The sequence below is a fragment of the Tamandua tetradactyla genome, chromosome 12 (genome assembly GCF_023851605.1).
Source record: "Tamandua tetradactyla isolate mTamTet1 chromosome 12, mTamTet1.pri, whole genome shotgun sequence".
Taxonomy (NCBI): domain Eukaryota; kingdom Metazoa; phylum Chordata; class Mammalia; order Pilosa; family Myrmecophagidae; genus Tamandua; species Tamandua tetradactyla.
The window spans coordinates 25561100-25583138 of NC_135338.1; the positions used below are offsets into that span (position 1 = coordinate 25561100).

Sequence of the window (22039 nt, forward strand, 5' to 3'; positions counted from 1 at the left end):
CTGCTTCTGTATTCAACCTGTTGTAATATGTTGTTTTAGTTGAAATATGTGAAGGAGATCTGATATCACACAGATATGTAGTTGGAAAAGAGAGTATTTTAATAGACTTATCAGATAGTTACAGGTATTATTTGATGCTATACCATAATTTGATGAACATTAGTTGGTTTAAAGGTATTTGTAATGTGAATTTAAAACCATATTAAAGGGTAGTTCAGTGGTAGATTTCTCGCCTGCCATGCAGGAGACCTGGATTCAATTCCTGGCCCATGCACTTCCTCAAAGGAAAAAACAAGCAAGCAAAGAGACACAAAAAACAACAACAAAAAATTTAACAAATGGTGCTGCAATAATGGATACTCACATGAAAAAGAATGAAATGTAACCCCTGCCATACAGCATACAAAAAAAAAAAACCCCACAACAAACCATATCAATGCTAACCAAGATGGTAGCATAACACTTTCTAGGATGCCATTTCCCCATAGACTCTTTGAATAGCTAAAAAATAATCTGGCAGAGCCATTGTGGTAGTTAGATTCAGTTGTCAACTTGGCCAGGTGAAGGTGTCTAGATCTGTTGCTGTGGACGTGAACCAATGGTGTGTGAACCTCACCTGTTGCTGATTACATCTGCAATCAGCTAGGAAGCGTGCCTGCTTCAGTGAATGATGTTTGATTTAATTGGCTGGTGCTTAAATGAGAGAGCTTAACCTAGCACAGCCCAAGCAGCTCATCATACCTCATCTCAGCACTCGCAGCTCAACCCAGGCCTTTGGAGATTCAGAAAGGAGTCACCCCGGGGAAAGTTGTTGGAACCCAGAGGCCTGGAGAGAAGGCCAGTAGAGATTGTCCTGTGCCTTCCCACATAAGGAAGAACCTCAGTTGAAAGTTAGCTGCCTTTCTTCTGAAGAACTAACGAAATAAATCCCCTTTTATTAAAAGCTAATCCGTCTCTGGTGTTTTGCATTCTGGCAGCTAGCAAACAACAGCAGCCATCTTCCTTAGAATATTAGAAAACAGTTAAAGGGTTGCAGTAACTGGGAGAATGTTGAATCAAGACAATATATGTTTAAAAAAGTAAGCTTGGCATTGAGTGTTATTAGACATGACTGTTTTCTTTCTTGGAATAATTTAACTTATTATAAAATTATGATGTTTGATATTGCATCATTTCACTCAACCCAAAATGTCTGCCACATGGTGTCATACTCTGGGGTATACTAAGGAACTTGTATTTCAGTTTCTTTAAAATACTCGTGTTTGTTCGAGTTGTTAATCTGATTTTTTTTTCAATTCTACTGCTTTCCTTTTTGGGTAGCAAATTGATATCATACCCCTAAGAGTGGAGGATTTTCTGATGTATACAAAGGATAATTCTGAGGTTTAGAATAGATATTATGAAGGCATTTTGAGACAGTTCTGGAGAAATGAAAAAATCCAGGAAGGGAAGGAAGGATGTAAAGCAGGAGATACGATTGAAATCAAAACGGTTTTAGATGTTTCTTGTTTTGTTCTTTGGGATGTTCTTTTTTTTTTTTTTTTTTTTTAACGGAAAGAAAAAAAACAAAGAAATTAACACAACATTTAGAAATCATACCATTCTACATATGCACTCAGTAATTCTTAACATCATCACATAGATGCATGATCATTGTTTCTTAGTACATTTGCTTCGGTTTAGAGGAACTAGCAACACAACAGAAAGAGATATAAAATGTTAATATAAAGAAAAGAAATAAAAGTAGTAGTAATAGTAAAAAACAACAACAACAAACAAACCAACAAGCAAACAAAAACAAAAAAAACCCTATAGCTCAGACGCAGCTTCATTCAGTATTTTAACATGATTACTTTACAATTAGGTATTATTGTGCTGTCCATTTTTGAGTTTTTGTATCTAGTCCTGTTGCACAGTCTGTATCCCTTCAGCTTCAATTACCCATTATCTTACCCTGTTTCTAACTCCTGCTGAACTCTGTTACCAATGACATATTTCAAGTTTATTCTCGAATGTCCGTTCACATCAGTGGGACCATACAGTATTTGTCCTTTAGTTTTTGGCTGGATTCACTCAGCATAATATTCTCTAGGTCCATCCATGTTATTACATGGTTCATAAGTTTATCTTGTCTTAAAGCTGCATAATATTCCATCGTATGTATATACCACAGTTTGTTTAGCCACTCTTCTGCTGATGGAGATTTTGGCTGTTTCCATCTCTTTGCAATTGTAAACAACGCTGCCATAAACATCGGCGTGCAAATGTCCGTTTGTGTCTTTGCCCTTAAGTCCTTTGAGTAGATACCCAGCAATGGTATTGCTGGGTCGTATGGCAATTCTATATTCAGCTTTTTGAGGAACCGCCAAACTGCCTTCCACAGTGGCTGCACCCTTTGACATTCCCACCAACAGTGGATAAGTGTGCCCCCCTCTCCGCATCCTCTCCAGCACTTGTCATTTTCTGTTTTGTTGATAATGGCCATTCTGGTGGGTGTGAGATGACATCTCATTGTGGTTTTGATTTGCATTTCTCTAATGGCCAGGGACATTGAGCATCTCTTCATGTGCCTCTTGGCCATCCGTATTTCTTCTTCTGGTAGGTGTCTGTTTAAGTCTTTTTCCCATTTTGTAATTGGGTTGGCTGTCTTTTTGTTGTTGAGTTGAATAATCTCTTTATAAATTCTGGATACTAGACCTTTATCTGATATGTCATTTCCAAATATTGTCTCCCATTGTGTAGGCTGTCTTTCTACTTTCTTGATGAAGTTCTCTGATGCACAAAAGTGTTTAATTTTGAGGAGCTCCCATTTATTTATTTCCTTCTTCAGTGTTCTTGCTTTAGGTTTAAGGTCCATAAAACCACCTCCAGTTGTAAGATCCATAAGATATCTCCCAACATTTTCCTCTAACTGTTTTATGGTCTTATACCTAATGTTTAGATCTTTGATCCATTTTGAGTTAACTTTTGTATAGGGTGTGAGAGATGGGTCTTCTTTCATTCTTTTGCATATGGATATCCAGTTCTCTAGGCACCATTTATTGAAGAGACTGTTCTGTCCCAGGTGAGTTGGCTTGACTGCCTTATCAAAGATCAAATGTCCATAGATGAGAGGGTCTATATCTGAGCACTCTATTCGATTCCATTGGTCGATATATCTATCTTTATGCCAATACCATGCTGTTTTGACCACTGTGGCTTCATAATATGCCTTAAAGTCAGGCAGTGCGAGACCTCCAGCTTCGTTTTTTTTCCTCAAGATGTTTTTGGCAATTCGGGGCACCCTGCCCTTCCAGATAAATTTGCTTATTGGTTTTTCTATTTCTGAAAAATAAGTTGTTGGGATTTTGATTGGTATTGCATTGAATCTGTAAATCAATTTAGGTAGGATTGACATCTTAACTATATTTAGTCTTCCAATCCATGAACACGGTATGCCCTTCCATCTATTTAGGTCTTCTGTGATTTCTTTTAACAGTTTTTTGTAGTTTTCTTTATATAGGTTTTTTGTCTCTTTGGTTAAATTTATTCCTAGGTATTTTATTCTTTTAGTTGCGATTGTAAATGGAATTCGTTTCTTGATTTCCGCCTCAGCTTGTTCATTACTAGTGTATAGAAAAGCTACAGATTTTTGAATGTTGATCTTGTAGCCTGCTACTTTGCTGTACTCATTTATTAGCTCTAGTAATTTTGTTGTGGATTTTTCTGGGTTTTCTACATATAGTATCATATCGTCTGCAAACAGTGATAGTTTTACTTCTTCCTTTCCAATTTTGATGCCTTGTATTTCTTTTTCTTGCCTAATTGCTCTGGCTAGAACTTCCAACACAATGTTGAATAATAGTGGTGATAGTGGACATCCTTGTCTTGTTCCTGATTGGGATGTTCTTTTTTTTTTTGCAGTTTGACCATAGTTTCTTTATCTCATTCAGTGTAGAAGTTAGGTTCAAGTATCAGCTTGGCCAGATGATGGTGCCTAGTTGTTCTTTTTCTATGAACTTAAATCATCAGCATGTGAAATTCATCTATGGCTGATTACATCTGTGGTGGGCTAAAGGGAGTGCCTTCCCACAATGAGTGAGGGTTAAAAGGAGACAACAGAAGAAAGAAACAGCTCAGTACAGCCCAGCAGTGCTCAGCGCAGCCAAGAACTCAGCTAAGTTCTCAAGTAACAGTGCAGCTAAGAACTCAGAGTCAGCTCAGACCCAGATGTTTGGAGATTCAGAAAGGAAACACCCTGGGGAAAGCTGTTTGAACCTCTGGGAGAGAACCTGCTGTTGCCTTTTGCCTTCCCAAATTAGTAAGTTTGTAACTAAATAAATCCCCTTTATGAAAGCCAAACCATAGCAAACTAAAACAGATTTTGATATCAGAGGAGTGAGGTGCTGCTGCCCTTGCAAATACCAAACATGCTGGAACAGCTTTTTAAATGGATAAGGGGAGGATTCTGGAAGAATTTTGAGGAGCTTGATAGAGAAAGCCTAGATTGCTTTGAAGAAACTATTGATAGACGTATGGACTCTAAAGAAACTTCCTTTGAAGCCTTAGAGATATGTGTTGTTGCAGTTTGGAAGGCGGGAGACCCTTGTTTTGAAGTGGCAGAAAGTTGACAAGGTTGATTCCTATATGGAAGGGAGAATTTGAATGTGACGATCTGGGATACTTGGCTGGGGAAATTTCCAAGCTAAAATGTGGAGGATGCAGCCTGGTTTCTCCTTGCAGCATATAGTAAAATGTGACAAAAAAGGATAGGCTGAGGACTGAACTTTTGCATACAAAGAAACCTGAAATGGATTGTCTGGAAAATTCTGGGCTTCCAGAAAGTGAGCCCCCAGAGAATAGAGAATAAGTGCTCCATGTGTGGATTTAACCAAACATGGAAACAGTGATTTCAGCACAAGCTGAGATTGGAGATGGAGTTATCCAGAAAGAATTTGTGGAGAGTCCTGTTGTCTCATGGTTTTGATGCCTGTATGCTACATGTCAAGTCAACAGATTTTTTGCAAGATCTGTATAAATGGAACCACTACCATTCTGGACTGAAAGGGACAGAAAAAGATAGAATGAAGGAAGAATGGCCTCAGAGGCAGAACTGTGGAAGCCAAGATCTGAAGCTAAGAACCCATGGGCCATGAGAGTGGATCCAACTGTGCTTGTGGAGGAAGTGAGTTTGCCCTATTCAGGTAGAGTTCTGGTGCCCCAGGCCTTGGACAGTTTGGAACACATTCCCTGGGGACTGGGGAGAGCCAGGTTGCCACCTATTGTTCCAATGGGCTAGAGTGTATGTCCCAGGGTTGGCAGAGAATCTGGTGCCATCCAGATGCTTGAGGAGGGTGGGACCGAGAAAAAGGTAGTCTCCCCAGCATTCTCCAGTATTGCAGCCCTTCACCCAGTGTTTGGAAAGATCAGGACTGTGGGTAGATCCTTGAAAAGGCTGGAATTGCTGCTTTCTAAAGCCCCGAGGATGAATGACTCTGTGACTTTGAAATCTAATGGAGTTTTCCCTAAACGTTTTTGGACTCGTTTAGGTCTGCTGACCCCTGTTTTCCTTCCAAATTCTCCCTATGGCAATGGGATCATTTATCCTATGGCTATTCCTTCTTTGTACATTGGGAGCAGGCAACTTGCTCTAAGTTCACAGGTCCACAATCAGAGGAGAATTTTGCCTTAAGACAGATTATGCCTGTAACTGACTTTGATGAGATTTTCTACAATTTTTGAGTTGGTATTATATTTGTATTTCTACTGAAATGATTTAAGGCTATGTGATATTGTGATTAAATGATTGGATTTTGTATATGGAAAGATTTAGTGTGTTGTCTGCAGGACAGATGAGCATTGTTAGGAAAAAAAGATGTCTGTTATTGTTTTCTATTTAGGGATTAAGTATGGTTTAAAGTAATGTGCATACTTGCCAAGTTGACAACGGGTGGACTCTGTAGTAGTTATGTTTAGGTATCACCTTGGGCAGGTGATGGTGCACAGTTGTTCTGTTGCTGAGAACGTAAATCATCAGCATGTGAAATATGATTACATGTGAAATATGATTACGTCAGTATGATTACATCTGCGGTCAGCTAAGGAAACTGTCTTCTGTAATGAGTGAGGCTTAGAAGGAGGGGTCAGAAGAAAGAGATGTAGCTCAGTACAGCCCAGCAGAGCTCATCAAAGCCCATCACAGTGCAGCTCAGAGCTCAGAGCTTGCTTAGATCCAGACATTTGGGAACTCAGAAAGGAACCATCTCAGGGAAAAGCTGTTTAAATCCAGAAGCGGAGAGAAATCCAGCAGGTGTCACTGTGTACTTTCCCAAATTAGTAATTTTGTAACTAAGTAAATCCCCTGTATAAAAGCCAATGCAGCTCAGGAATATTGCATTCTGTTAGCCTTAGCAAACTAAAACATTCAGTTTTTAATAATCAGTTCAGTCCATCATCATATTGCATAGCCAAAATTTTTCCCAAGGTGAGATCTCTCAGGTTTGCAGATTTCCATTCAATCTTGTCAAGTTCATAAGTGGAGTGGTCTTAGTAATATGACTTCACCCTTTCAGTCTAAGAGATAATATCCACTTGCTTTTAACTTCTCAAGGCATTCATATAATATTGGCTCTCATAACCCATTTATTCATTCCTTTATACTCAGCTATTAATTACCTTCTCCATTAGTCATTTAATTTTTTTTTCTAATATTAGAAGAGTTTTTAATTTATAGGAAAAGTATGAGTTCCATATCCCCACACCCAGTTTTGCCCATTAACTCTTTTTTTTTTTTTTCCTATACAAAGTTCCATGTACTTAAGGTGTTCAATCAACTATCTACATAAGTTATATTAGGAGATGCACTAGTCAAAGTATAGATTTGTACCAAATAAACAGTTTTTTGCGTTAGTCTCACACATTAGTTGAAATTTTAAAATATTAATTACCATCTATTTTCAGCACACTGCAGTAATGACATTCTTTTGTTCTTCCTCATGCAAAAACATTTTTTAAATTTGTACATTTAGTCACTACCATTATATACTGTAGGCATTCCTAGATTACACCATCTCAATCTTTATCGTCTATCTTTCTTTGTGATTTCATTTATGCCCCAGCCCTCCTCCCTCTATCACTCTCATATGCAGCTTCATTCAGTGTTTTAACATAATTGTATTACAGTTAGGTAATATTGTGCTGTCCATTTCTGAGTTTTTATATTCAGTCCTGTTGCACAATCTGTATCCCTTCAGCTCCAATTACCCAGTATCTCACCCTATTTCTATCTCCTGATGGTCTCTGTTACCAAGGAAATATTCCAAGTTTATTCACTAATGTCCGTTCATATCAGTGAGACCATACAGTATTTGTCCTTTTGTTTCTGGCTAATCACACTCAGCGTAATGTCCTTAAGGTCCATTCATGTTGTTACATACTTCATAACTTTATTCTGTCTTACAGCTGCATAATATTCCATCTTATGTAAATGTCACAGTTTGTTTAGCCAACTGTCTATTGATGGACATTTTGGCTGTTTCCATCTCTTGGTAATTGTTAATAATGCTGCTATAAACATTGGTGTGTAAATGTCTGTTTGTGTCCTTGGCCTCGTGTCCTTTGAGTAGAGACAGCATATAGATGGGTCCTGTTTTTTAATCCATTCTGCCAGACTATGTCTTTTGATTGGAGAGTTTAATCCATTAACATTCAGTGTTATTACTGCATGGGTAGTACTTTCTTCCACTATTTTGCCTTCTGGATTTTATATGTCACATCTAATTTTCCTTCTTTTTACCTTTACTCATAGTCTTCCTTTCTACACTCTTCTCCGCACTTCTCTCTTCTGTCTTCGTATCTGTCTCTAGTGTTCCCTTTAGTATTTCTTGCAGAGCTGGTCTCTTGGTCACAAATTCTCTCAGTGATTTTTTTGTCTGAAAATGTTTTAATTTCTCCCTCATTTTTGAAGGACAATTTTGCTGGATATAGAATCCTTGGTTGGCAGTTTTTCTCTTTTTTTTTTTTTTAATTTTTTAAAAATTAAAAAAAAAATTTTTATTATTATTTTTTATTAATTAAAGAAAAAAAAAGAAATTAACCCAACATTTAGAGATCATTCCATTCTACATATGCAATCAGTAATTCTTTTTTTTAATATTTTTATTGTAAAAACTTAACATACAAATGTACAAACATTCTTGACATATAAACATTCCATGCATGCTGTACAATCAGTGGCTCATAATATATCACATAGTTGTGTATTCATCACCATGATCATTTTTTTGAACATTTGCATCATTGATTTCCTACCACTTTTTTTTTTATTAATTAACGGAAAAAAAGAAATTAACCCAACATTTAGAAATCACACCACTCTACACATGCAATCAGCAATTCTCAACATCATCACATAGATGTATGATCATCATTTCTTAGTACATTTGCATCGGTTTAGAAGAACTAGCAACACAACAGAAAAAGATATAGAGTGTTAATATAGAGAAAAGAAATAAAAGTAATAATAATAGTAAAACAAACAAACAAACAAACAAACAAACAAAACCCTATAGCTCAGATGCAGTTTCATTCAGTGTTTTAACATGATTACTTTACAATTAGGTATTATTGTGCTGTCCATTTTTGAGTTTTTGTATCTAGTCCTGTTGCACAGTCTGTATCCCTTCAGCTCCAATTACCCATTATCTTACCCTGTTTCTAACTCCTGCTGGACTCTGTTACCAGTGACATATTCCAAGTTTATTCTCGAATGTCCGTTCACATCAGTGGGACCATACAGTATTTGTCCTTTAGTTTTTGGCTGGACTCACTCAGCATAATGTTCTCTAGGTCCATCCATGTTATTGCGTACTTCATAAGTTTATCCTGTCTTAAAGCTGCATAATATTCCATCGTATGTATATACCACAGTTTGTTTAGCCACTCATCTGTTGATGGACATTTTGGCTGTTTCCATCTCTTTGCAATTGTAAATAACGCTGCTATAAACATTGGTGTGCAAATGTCTGTTTGTGTCTTTGCCCTTAAGAAAAATATGGAACGCTTCACGAATTTGCGTGTCATCCTTGCGCAGGGGCCATGCTAATCTTCTCTGTATCGTTCCAATTTTAGTATATGTGCTGCCGAAGCGAGCACCAGTTTTTCTCTTTTAATAATTTAAATGTATTATCCCACTGTCTTCTTGCCTCCATGGTTTCTGCTGAGAGATTTGCGCATAGTCTTATTGGGCTTCCCTTGTATGTGATGGATTGCTTCTCTCTTGCTGCTTTCAAGATCCTCTCTTTCTCTTTGACCTCTGACATTCTGATTATTAAATGTCTTGGAGTATGTCTATTTAGATCTATTCTCTTTGGGGTACTCTGCACTTCTTGGATCTGTAATTTTAAGTCTTTCATAAGAGTTGGGAAATTTTCAGTGATAATTTCCTCCATTAGTTTTTCTCCTCCTTTTCCCTTCTCTTTTCCTTCTGAGACATCCACAACATGTATATTCGTGTGCTTCATATTGTCTTTCAATTCCCTGAGTCCCTGCTCATATTTTTCCATTTTTTTCCCTATACTTTCTGTTTCTTGTTGGATTTCAGATGTTCTGTCCTCCAGTTCAGAAATCCTATGTTCTGTCTCTCGAAATCTACCATTGTAGGTTTCCATTGTTTTTTTTCATCTCTTCTACTGTGTCTTTCATTCCTATAAGTTCTGTGATTTGTTTTTTCAGACTTTCAATTTCTTCTTTTTGTTCTTTCTTTGCCTTCTTTATATCCTTCCTGAATTCATTGATTTGGTTTTTGATGAGGTTTTCCATGTCTGTTCGTACATTCTGAATTAATTGTTTCAGCTCCTGTATGTCATTTGAATTGTTGGTTTGTTCCTTTGACTGGGCCATATCTTCAATTTTCTTAGTGTGATTTTTTGTTTTTTGTTGGCATCTAGGCATTTAATTACCTTAATTAGTTTATTCTGGAGATTGCTTTCACTTCTTTTATCTAGGGTTTTCTTGCTGGGTAAATTTGTTGTCTGTCTGTTCTTTGACATTCCGTTCAGCTTTATCTGGACCTTTAGCCTAAGTTTTGTTTAACAGAGGAGAATTTTTCAGTTCTTGTTTTCTTGTTTCTTGCCCTGCTTGTGTGGTGCCTTCCCCCCACACACATTTAGGAGGGTCTACTTAGATATTATAGACCCCAGCCAGATTTTCCCAGACCAAACTGGCCTCCTATCAGGAGGAAAGAGTCACCTGCGTCGGTTTTCCCTGAGCATGAGACCCAGCAGGTTGAAAGACTTTTCTGTGAAGTCTCTGGACTCTATTTTTCTTATCCTGCCCAGTATGTGGCGCTTGTCTGACTGCAGGTACCACCAGCATAAGATGATGCGGTACCTTTAACTTTGGCTGGGGGTATGTTGGAGACAGAGGAGAGGTTGTAGGCTGGTTTTAATGGCTTCAAATTACCAAGCCCTGGTGTCTGAATTCCTTGATGGAGGGATTCTACCTGGGTGGGGCTTCACCCCTCCCCTGGGGAAGGCACAGGCTCCAGATAAGCCCCCAAAAGAGCTCACTTCTGCCTATGCCTGGGGCAGTTGCAGCCTGAAAAGTCCTGCCACTGTATCCAGAGGCAGTCAAGCCTTTGTAGATACACAGCCATAAAAACCTCTGTTTCCTTCTTTTTTTTTTTTTTCCCCTTTTTCTGTCAGTCCTGCCCCCTTGGCGCCGGGGCAAAAATGAACAACCTCCGCTTTGATCAGGTTCACCTAAGCTGGGGGCCTATTTTTAGTAGTCAGATTTGTTAATTAATTCCAAAATTGGCATTTGATTGTGCCCAGTCCCTGCTGCTGGTAAAGTCCTTTCCTTTCCCCTCTGGGAAGCGGCCTGTGGGGGAGGGGTGCTGGCCACTGCAGCTTTGTGAACTCATGGTTCTGGGGGGGTGCTCGCAACCGGTCCAGCTGGTCCAGACTGGGGTATGCTGTGTGTCTGGTCACTGACGTGGCCCCAGGAGCTGTTCTGTACTGTTTCTGGTTATTTAGTAGTTGTTCTGGAGGACGAACTAAAATGCGCATGTTGTTAAGCTGCCATCTTGACCCGGAAGCCTCGTTTAATTTTTTGTAAGAATGATTGCTTTAATCACAATTGATTTTTTTTAATGTTTTTTATTGTGAAATATATATAGAACACAGTAAATTTCAAAGTACATTGTAAGAAGTAGTTATAGAACAGATTTCAGAGTTTGGTATGGCTTACAGTTCCATAATTTTAGTTTTTTTCTTCTAGATGCACCAAGACGCTGAAGACTAACAGAAATATCAATATAGTGATTTAGCAGTCATACTCAGTTATTAAATCCTATCTTCTCTGTTATAACTCCTCATTTTCCTTTGAGCTTTCTCTCAATCTTTAGGGGTATTTGGGCTCTGCCCATTCTAACTTTTTCATGTTGGAAAGGGCTGTTGATAATATGGGATGGGGGATGGAACTAGTTGATGTTCTGGAGAGGCTGTCACCTTCGGGTGTCAGGATTTATCTGGCGTAGGAGCCCATCTGGAGGTTGTTGGTTTCTGGAAAATAATCATAGTGCACGGAACTTTTGTAGACTCTCAGATAGAACTCTAGGTGTTCTTTAGAGTTGGCACGAATGGTTTTGGTTAAGGTTTTGCACACCATGGTAAATAGCAATATCTAGCTGAAGCTTGCATGAGAATAGCCTCCAGAATAGCCTCCCAACTCTATTTGAACTCTCTAAGCCACTGATACCTTATTTTGTTACAATTCTTTCCCCCTATTTGGTCAGGAAGGCATTGTTGATCCTATGGTGCCAGGGCCAGGTTCATCTCTGAAATTCATGTCCCATATGCCAGGGAGACCTTAACCCAAGGACATCATGTCTCTTGCAGAGGGTGGTGTAATGAATTTCTTTGCAGAGTTGTGCTTAGAGAGAGAGATCCATTAGCCATTTATTTTTACCCATACCTTCTGCTCTTTTGGAAAGAACTTTAGGTTCAGCCACAGTGTTGGCCCAGATGGCTGGAAATAATACTAGTCTAGCACATAGCTCTCCCTCAGTCTACTCACATTCATATAGGGTAGGGTTGCATAGGTACAAAACTAGTGGGCTTTCTTGACTGGTGTCTCCGTAATACATCAGCATTTACTGTCAATCCCAATTTTTCCAGATGCGAAGACATAACCCACCCACCACCACCTTCCAGCCAGACACCTAGGAAATCTAACATTAAAGATTTAAAAGTCTAGTTACAGATTCTTGTTTAGGAATCATCCAGGCTTCCAGCATTTGCAGTTGCATCCCTGTTCCTGACACCACTATATCAGTAAGAAAAAGGAAAGTTGAAGTGATGTGAGGAAAAAGTAGAAATTTGAGATGATGTGAGGAAGAGATGTATTGTTATACCAGAGTTGTGTCAGAATCCTTCCCCCACCTCCTCTTTTCCAGATCCACTATCCCTTGGTCTGCTTCATGTTAAATGTGAGCATACATTCATGAAGGTGTGTGCTGTTTTAGAGAGCCAATGTTGTGCCCCCTGTCTTTTTCCGTTTTCTTGTAGAGAATTACTCTGATTTTTTTTTTTTTTTTTTTGTACCTGTAAGACCTATAAAGGAAGCTGAGGTAGCAAATCTGTTGAGGCTTCACAGACTGTTCCTCAATTTTGCAGCACTAACTTTACATGGGGTGTCCATGCCAAAGAGGCCCTCTTAATCGCAGCGTTTTTCATAACCTGGATAAGCGGCATAGTCAGTGAATGATTATCCTAATCAATGAAAAGCCAACCCGGCAAGGCTTGCATATGAAGTACATCAGTTGCTTCATCTGGCATATTCTACTTAGCATTCATAGGAGGAACAGGACAATCTCCCTTCTCAAGGGAAAGAAACCTTACAACAGCCTTTAATCTGTCTATTAGCTTAGCTGTTCCCTCAGGAATGACCTATTGCATGACTGGATTATGTATAGCCGTCCATGCTTGCCCAGTAGTAAGCTGTGGGTCCTGCATTAACCCAAATATGCACATTCCACTCTTCAGCATTCAAAACCAAGGATACTGCCTCTAAGATCATGACTTACATAACTGATTTTCATAAAATTTCTTTAGGAAGTTATGAAAATGATCCTCAAAATGAGACAACTCCTTTTCACTATACCCTCTAGTTTCAGTAGTTTCTTGATTTTGTCCTTCTCTATCTTGTACTACCCTCTTGGTGACTGGAGGTCGAAGAGGCACTATCAATTGCCCCTGCTTAAGTTTTTCCTTTGGGATCAACCTAGATCCTAATGGTCCTAGCTCAGCCCTACTGAAATATGAGCTTGGTCGGAGTTCAGGACATGCCCAGCACTCTTCCCTAACACCCCTTCCCCCCCACCCCAACATGGGCAGGCACCGGGAACCAAACCCGGTTCTCCGGTATGGCAGGTGAGAACTCTGCCACTGCACCACCATTGCCCACTTTGCCACTGCCCAGCACTCTTTTATACTTACATTTTAGCTATTACAGATGACAATAACCAAAGTATTGTTATTTAACTTTTTTTATTGGGGGGGGTACATGGTCCAGGAATCGAACCTGGGTCTCCTGCATGAAATGTGGGCATTCTAACCATTGCCCATATACCTGGTTATTTCACTTTTAAAAGTTGGTTGACACTACTTATCAACCCAGCTCTCTCTGGGATCTGGGTTCACTGCCATTTCTAAATTCCATTGTCAGCTTTTACCTTTAGCAATTGATTACAGTGCAGCAGCAGTTTCATACCATGGGTAACTGGGTAGCCATCCATGAATCAATTGTTTTTTTCATTCCTTGCCCTCTTATTTTTTCTCTTTCCAACCCCCCTGTTACAGTGAGTCAGGGTTGTTTCAATGAATCCTACTTCTGATACCAATTATGTGGGTACAGAAGTTCAGTTAGTAACTGCAAAGACTATAGTAATTCAGTTCTATTCAATTCTGACTCGGACTACCTGGAGTTAGGCCAGACTCCACAGGTGAAGGACAGTCCAGTATCAAAATTCTCCTTCAGGTACCAATTACAAGTCCTAGGACCCAGGCCAACTGCTGTTCTGACCAATTGTCTGCAATTTGGGGAGTTCCTGTCATCCCTTCAGGTTCAGTAATTCACTAGAATGACTTACAGAAGTCACTGAAAGCACTATACTTACAGGTACAGTTTTATTATAGTAAAAAGATACAAATACAAAGAAGTCAAAAGAAGAGAGGCAGAAAGTAAGGTCTGGGAGGGTCTCAAACACACGGTCCTGTGTGCTCTCCAAGTGGAATCATCTGTCCCCCTGCAGGCACAAAGATGTATCTTCTCAAACATGAAAGCTCACCAGAGCTTTGAGTGACCGGAGTTTAAATGGGGTTTCATTATGTAAGTATGATTGGTGGAATCAGTGCCCACATAGTTGAACTCAATCTGCAGTTCCCCTTGCCCAGAGGTTGGGAGGGTTGGGCTGACATGATGTTGTTCAAAGCCCCAACTGTGAAATCACTTGGTTGGTCATTCTGGTGGGAACAGACCCTGCTTTAGGACTATAGGTGTGACTGGTCCTACTCTGTCATCTCCTTTAGCATATGAACTATCAGGTGTCGTCCTGGGCTCACCAGGAACAACAAACACACCCCTGTCTTGGGAAATTCCAAAGATTGAAAGACTAGCCAAGTTTTTCATTATACTACTGTTGTAGTTAGATTCAGGTGTCAACTTGGCTAGGTGAAGGTGCTTAGTTTTATTGCTGTGGACATGAGCCAATAGCATGTGAACATCATCTGTTGTTGATTACATCTGAAGTTGGCTAGGAGGTGTGCCTGCTGTAATGAATGATGTTTGATTTAATTGGCTGGTGCTTAAATGAGAGAGCTCAATGTAGCATAGCCCAGGCAGCTTAGCATACCTCATCTAAGCACGCAGCTCAGCCCAGGGATTTGGAAATGCAGAAAGGAATCACCCTGGGGAAGGTTGTTGGAACCCAGAGGCCTGGAGAGAAGGCCAACAGAGATCACCCTGTGCCTTCCTGCATAAGAAAGAACCTCAGTTGAAAGTTAGCTGCCTTTCCTCTGAAGAACTAATGAAATAAAGCCTGTTTTATCAAAAGCCAATCCATCTCTGGTGTGTAATATTCTGGCAGCTAGCAAACTAGAACAACTACAGATAGTTTTATTTTTTTTAGTTTTAGTAATGGATATGTATTTTTATGCATATTTTTATATTTCCCTTCTGCTGTTAGAGCATTAGCTTTTTTTTAACTTTTTAAAAATACCAAAAAACACCAAATGCAAACATTCAGAACTTTTTTTAAGATTTTTAAATTAATTTTTAAAAAAAATTACAAGAAAGAAATGCAAACATTCTTAATATATGCTCATTCCATTCTACATATATAATCAGTAATTCACAATATATTCACAGCTGCATATTCATTATCATGATCATTTCCCAGAACATTTGCATCAATTCAGAAAAAGAAATAAAAAGACAACACAAAAATAAAACTAAAACAGAAAAAAAAAAATCACACACACCACACCCCCACCCCTCCCCTTCATTGATCACCAGCATTTCAAACCAAATCTGCCCCATTTGTTCCCTCTTTCATCCACTTCTATTCCATATGTTCTACTAGTCTATTGACAAGGTAGATAAAAGGAGCATCAGACACAAGGCCATCACATCGCACAGTCACATCGTGAAAGCTACATCATTATACAATCGTCGTCAAGAAACATGGCTATTGGAACACAGCTCTACATTTTCAGGCAGTTCCCTCCAGTCTCTCCATTACATCTTGGATAACAAGGTGATATCTACATAATGCGTAAGAATAACCTCCAGGACAACCTCTGGACTCTGTTTGGAATCTCTCAGGCATTGACGCTTTGTCTCATTTCCCTCTTCCCCCTTTTGGTCAAGAAGGTTTTACTCACTCCCTTGATGCTGAGTCTCAGCTCATTCTAGGATTTCTGTCCCATGTTGACAGGAAGGGCCACACCCCTGGGAGTCAGGCCCCAGGTAGACAGGCAGAGGGTGGTGAGTTTGCTTGTTGTGTTGGCTGGAGAGAGAGGCCACATCTGAGCAACAGGAGAGGTTATCTCGGGGGTGACTCTTAGGCCTGATTTTAAGTAGGCTTGACCTATCCTTTGTGGGGTTAAGTTTCATATGAACAAACCCCAAGACTGGGGGCTCAGCCTATAGCTTTGGTTGTCCACACTGCTTGTGAGAATATCAAGAATTCAACTTGGGGAAGTTGAATTTTCCCCTGTTCTCACCATTCCCCAAAGGGGACTTTGCAAATACTTTTCTACTCATTGATCAATTCACTCTGGGATTCATCGGGGCATCACTATGGACAAACGCACAAAATCTCATGTCCTACTCAAGGTTCCAAGTACTTATGGTGTTCAATTAAGTGGTCTACATAACTTATATTAGGAAATGCACTAGTTAAAATATAAATTTTGTACCAAATATTTTTTGCTTTAGTCTCACACATAAGTTGAAATATTAAAATATTAATTACCATCTATTTTCAGCACCCTGCAGTAATGACATTCCTTTGTTCTTCCTCGTGCAAAAGCACTTTTTAAATTTGTACATTTAGTCACTATCATTATACACTCTAGGCATTCCTAGATTATTCCATCTCAGTCTTTATCGTCTATCTTTCTTTCTGATTTCATTTGTGCCCCCAGCCCTCCTCCTTTTATCATTCTCACATTCAGCTTCATTCAGTGTTTTAACATAGTTGTATTACAGTTAGGTAGTATTGTGCTGTCCATTTCTGAGTTTTTATATTCAGTCCTGTTGCACAATCTGTATCCCTTCCGCTCCAATTACCCAATATCTTACCCTATTTCTATCACCTGATGGTTTCTGTTGCCAACGAAATTCTCCAGGTTTATTTACTAATGTCAGTCATATCAGTGAGACCATACAGTATTTGTCCTTTTGTTTCTGGCTAATCTCAGTCAGCATAATGTCCTTAAGGTCCATCCGTGTTGTTAAATACTTCATAACTTTATTCTGTCTTACAATTGCATAATATTCCATCTTATGTATATACCATAGTTTGTTTAGCCACTCATCTGTTGATGGGCATTTTGACTGTTTCCATCTCTTCGCAATTGTAAATAATGCTGCTATAAACACTGGTGTGTAAATGTCCGTTTGTGTCCTTGCCCTCATGTCCTCTGAGTAGATACCTAGCCATGGTATTGCCAGTCATATGGCAATTCTATATTTAGCTTTTTGAGGAACCACCAAACTACCTTCCTCAGTGGTTGTACCATTTGACATTTGCCTCTTTCTCCACATCCTCTCCAGCACTTGTCATTTTCTGTTTTGTTGATAATGGCCATTCTTGTGCGTGTGAGATGATATCTCATTGTGGTTTTGGTTTGCATTTCACTCATGGCCAGGGAAGCTGAGTGTCTTTTCATGTGCCTTTTGGCCATTTCCTCTTCTGAGAAGTGTCTGTTCAAGTCTTTTGCCCATTTTGTAATTGGGTTGGCTGTCTTTTTGCTGTTGAATTGAATAATCTCTTAATAAATTCTGGATACTAGACCTTTATCTGGTATGTTGTTTCCAAATATTGTCTCCCATTGTATAGGTTGTCTTTTTACTTTTTGATGAAGTTCTTTGATGCACAAAAGTGTTTAATTTTGAGGAGTTCCATTTATTTATTTATTTCTTCAATGCTCTTGCTTTGGATGTAAGGTCTAGAAAACTGCCTCCAATTATAAGATTTATAAGATATGTCCCTACATTTTCTTCTAACAGTTTTATGGTCTTAGATCTAATGTTTAGGTCTTTGATCCATTTTGAGTTAATTTTTGTATAGTGTGTGAGATATGGGTCCTCTTTCATTTTTTTGCCTATGGATATCCAGTTCTCTAGGCACCATTTATTGAAGAGACTGTTCTGTCCCAGGTGAGTTGGTTTGACTGCCTTCTCAAAGATTAATTGTCCATAGATGAGAGGGTCTATATCTGAACACTCTATTCGATTCCACTGGTCAATATGACTATCTTTCTGCCAGTATCATGCTGTTTTGTTCACTGTAGCTTCATAATATACCTTAAAGTCAGGTAGCGTGAGACCTCCAACTTCATTCTTTTTTCTCAGGATTCTTTAGCTATTCGGGGCACCCTGTCCTTCCAGATAAATTTGGTTATTGGTTTTTCTATATCTGAAAAGTAAGTCATTGGGATTTTAATTGGTATTGCATTGAATCTGTAAATCAATTTAGGTAGAATTGACATCTTAACTATATTTATAGTCTTCCAATCCATGAACACAGTATGCCCTTCTATCTGTTTAGGTCTTCTGTGATTTCTTTTAACAAATTCTCGTAGTTTTCTTTGTATAGGCCTTTTGCCTCTTTATTTATTTATTTATTTTTTTAAATTTTTTTTATTAAACAAAAAAAAGAAAAGAAATTAACACAACATTTAGAAATCATTCCATTCTACAAATGCACTCAGTAATTCTTAGTATCATCACATAGATGTATGATCATCATTTCTTAGTACATTTGCATCGATTTAGGAAAAGAACTAGCAAAACAGCAGAAAAAGATATAGAATGTTAATATAGAGAAGAGAATTAAAATAATAATACTAATAATATATATATAAAAAGGAAAAAGAAAAAAAAACAAAAACAAAAGATACAAACACACAAACAAACAAACAAAAAACCATATTTCAGGTGCAGCTTCATTCAGTGTTCCAACCTAGTTACATTACACTTAGGTATTATTGTGCTGTCCATTTTTGAGTTTTTGTATCTAGTCCTGTTGCACAGTCTGTATCCCTTCAGCTCCAATTACCCATTATCTTACCCTGTTTCTAACTCCTGCTGGTCTCTGTTACCAATGATATATTCCAAGCTGATTCTCGAATGTCGGTTCACATCAGTGGGACCTTACAGTATTTGTCCTTTAGTTTTGGGCTAGACTCACTCAGCATAATGTTCTCTAGGTCCATCCATGTTATTACATGCTTCATAAGTTTACTCTGTCTTAAAGCTGCATAATATTCCATCGTAGGTATATGCCACAGTTTGTTTAGCCACTCGTCTGTTGATGAACATTTTGGCTGTTTCCATCTCTTTGCAATTGTAGATAATGCTGCTATAAACACTGGTGTGCAAATGTCCGTCTGTGTCTTTGCCCTTAAGTCCTTTGAGTAGATACCTAGCAGTGGTATTGCTGGGTCGTAATCCATTCTGCCATTCTATGTCTTTTGATTGGGAAATTCAGTCCATTAACTTTTAGTATTATTACTGTTTGGATAATATTTTTCTCTACCATTTTGGCTTTTGTATTATATATATCATATCTGATTTTCCTTCTTTCTACACTTTAGTCCATACCTCTCTCTTCTGCCTTTTCATATCTGACTCTAGTGCTCCCTTTAGTATTTCTTGCAGAGCTGGTCTCTTGGTCACAAATTCTCTCAGTGACTTTTTGTCTATAAATGTTTTAATTTCTCCTTCATTTTTTTTTTTTTTTTTTTTTTTTAAAGGAAAGACAGAGAGAAGGAAGGAAGGATAGAAGGAAGGAAGGAAGGAAGAAAGGGAAACATCTTTAAACATTTTCTTGTTTTATTGTATTTTGTTTTTCCGTTTTTTTGTTACATGGGCTGGGGCCGGGAATCGAACCGAGGTCCTCCGGCATAGCAGGCAAGCACTTTGCCCGCTGAGCCACCGCGGCCCACCCTCTCCTTCATTTTTGAAGGACAATTTTGCTGGATATAGGAGTCTTGGTTGGCAGTTTTTCTCTTTTAGTAATTTAAATATATCATCCCACTGTCTTCTAGCTTCCATAGTTTCTGCTGAGAAATCTACACATAGTCTTATTTCATTTCCCTTGTATGTGACAGATTGTTTTTCTCTTGCTGCTTTCAAGATCCTCTCTTTCTCTTTGACCTCTGACATTCTAACTAGGAAGTGTCTTGGAGAACGCCTATTTGGGTCTATTCTCTTTGGGGTGCGCTGCACTTCTTGGATCTGTAGATTTAGGTCTTTCATAAGAGTTGGGAAATTTTCAGTGATAATTTCTTCCATTAGTTTTTCTCCTCCTTTTCCCTTCTCTTCTCCTTCTGGGACACCCACAACACGTATATTTGTGCGCTTCATGTTGTCATTCAGTTCCCTGATCCCCTGCTCAAGTTTTTCCATTCTTTTCCCTATAGTTTCTGTTTCTTTTTGGAATTCAGATGTTCACTAATTGTAGCTTCTGTCTCTTTAGGTCTACCATTGTAGGTATCCATTGTTTTTTCCATTTTTTCTTCTTTGTCCTTCACTCCCATAAGTTCTGTGATTTGTTTTTTCAGATTTTCTATTTCTTCTTTTTGTTCAGCCCATGTCTTCTTCATGTCCTCCCTCAATTTATTGATTTGGTTTTTGAAGAGTTTTTCCATTTCTGTTCGTATATTCAGCATTAGTTGTCTCAACTCCTGTATCTCATTTGAACTATTGGTTTGTTCCTTTGACTGGGCCATATCTTCAATTTTCCGAGCGTCATTCATTATTTTCTGCTGGTGTCTGGGCATTTGATCAGATTTCCCTGGGTGTGGGACCCAGCTGGTTGAAAGCTTTTTCTGTGAAATCTCTGGGCTCTGTTTTTCTTTTCCTGCCCAGTAGGTGGCACTCGTGGCGCTCGTCTGTCTGCACGGCAGTCGGCCCGGGAAACCGCGCGTGGAGGCGGGGGTCGCTGGCCGCCGCGGCTTGGGAGAGTGCCGGTCCTAATTGCCCAGTTGGCCCGAAACGCCAAGCCTGACGGGAGGGCCCCGCTATCCAACGTTCCCAGTCAGACCGGGGAGCCACGTGCGTGGAGGGAACCCCAGTCGCCAGCCGCCCCGGCCGGGAAAACGCGCGCCCCTCGGTATCTCACCGCAGCAGATTCTCCCTGCTGTTCAGCTGTTCCAGAATGGGGTACGCTGTCTTTTTGGTCTCTGTCGTGACTCCGGGAGCTGTTTCGTATTGTTTCTGTTTCTTTAGTTGCTTTTCTGGAGGAGGAACTAAGACCCGCGCGTCTTACTAAGCCGCCATCTTCTCCAGAAGTCGCCTTTTGCCTCTTTAGATAAATTTATTCCTAAATATTTTATTCTTTTGGTTGCAAGTGTAAATGGAATTCGTTTCTTGATTTCCCCTTCAGATTGTTCATTACTAGTGTATAGAAACACTACAGATTTTTGAGTGTTGATATTGTAACCTGCCACTTTGCTGTACTCCTTTATTAGCTCTAGTAGTTTTGCTGTGGGTTTTTTCAGGGTTTTCGACATTATAGTGTCATATCACTGCAAACAGTGAGAATTTTACTTCTTCCTTTCCAATTTTGATATCTTGCATTTCTTTTCTTGTCTAATTGCTCTGGCTAGAACTTCCAACACAATGTTGTATAACAGTGGTGAAGTGGACATCCTTGTGTTGTTCCTGATCTTAGGGGAAAGTTTTCAGTTTTTCCCCATTGAGGATGATGTTAGCTGTGGTTTTTTCATATATTCCCCTTATCATTTTGAGGAAGTCCCTTATCTTCCTATCCTTTGAAGTGTTTTCAATAAGAAAGGGTGTTGAATTTTGTCAAATGTCTTTCTGCATTAATGAAGATGATCATGTGGTTTTTCTGTTTTGATTTGTTGATATGGTATATTACATTAATTGATTTTCTTATGTTGAACCATCCTTGCATAGCTGGGATGAATCCTACTTGGTCATGATGTATAATTCTTTTAATGTGCCACTGTATTCGATTTGCAAGAATTTTGTTGAGGATTTTTGCATCTATATTCATTAGAGAGATTGGTTTGTAGTTTTCTTTTTTTTGTAATATCTTTGTCTGGGTTTGGTTTGAGGGTGATGTTGGCTTCATCGATTGAGTTAGGTAGCTTTCCGTCCTCTTCAAGTATTTTGAAGAGTTTGAGCAGGATTGGTACTTAGTCTTTCTGGAATGTTTGGTAGAATTTACACATGAAGCCATCTAGTCCTGGACTTTTCTTTTTGGGGAGCTTCTTAATGACTGATTCAGTTTCTTTACTTGTGA

At 38.9% G+C, this 22039-nt stretch overlaps 1 protein-coding gene and 1 non-coding gene across 9 annotated transcripts in view; one reads left to right on the plus strand and one right to left on the minus strand.

The window, feature by feature from the left end:
- The window catches only part of RAD51B (RAD51 paralog B), an 889743-nt gene that overhangs the window by 71673 nt on the left and 796031 nt on the right, over nucleotides 1-22039 (plus strand). The gene's annotated exons all lie outside the window — the stretch shown is intronic.
- On the minus strand, nucleotides 9026-9132 carry LOC143652903 (U6 spliceosomal RNA). Its single transcript, XR_013160949.1, has one exon. It is a non-coding gene; the product is annotated as a U6 spliceosomal RNA (small nuclear RNA).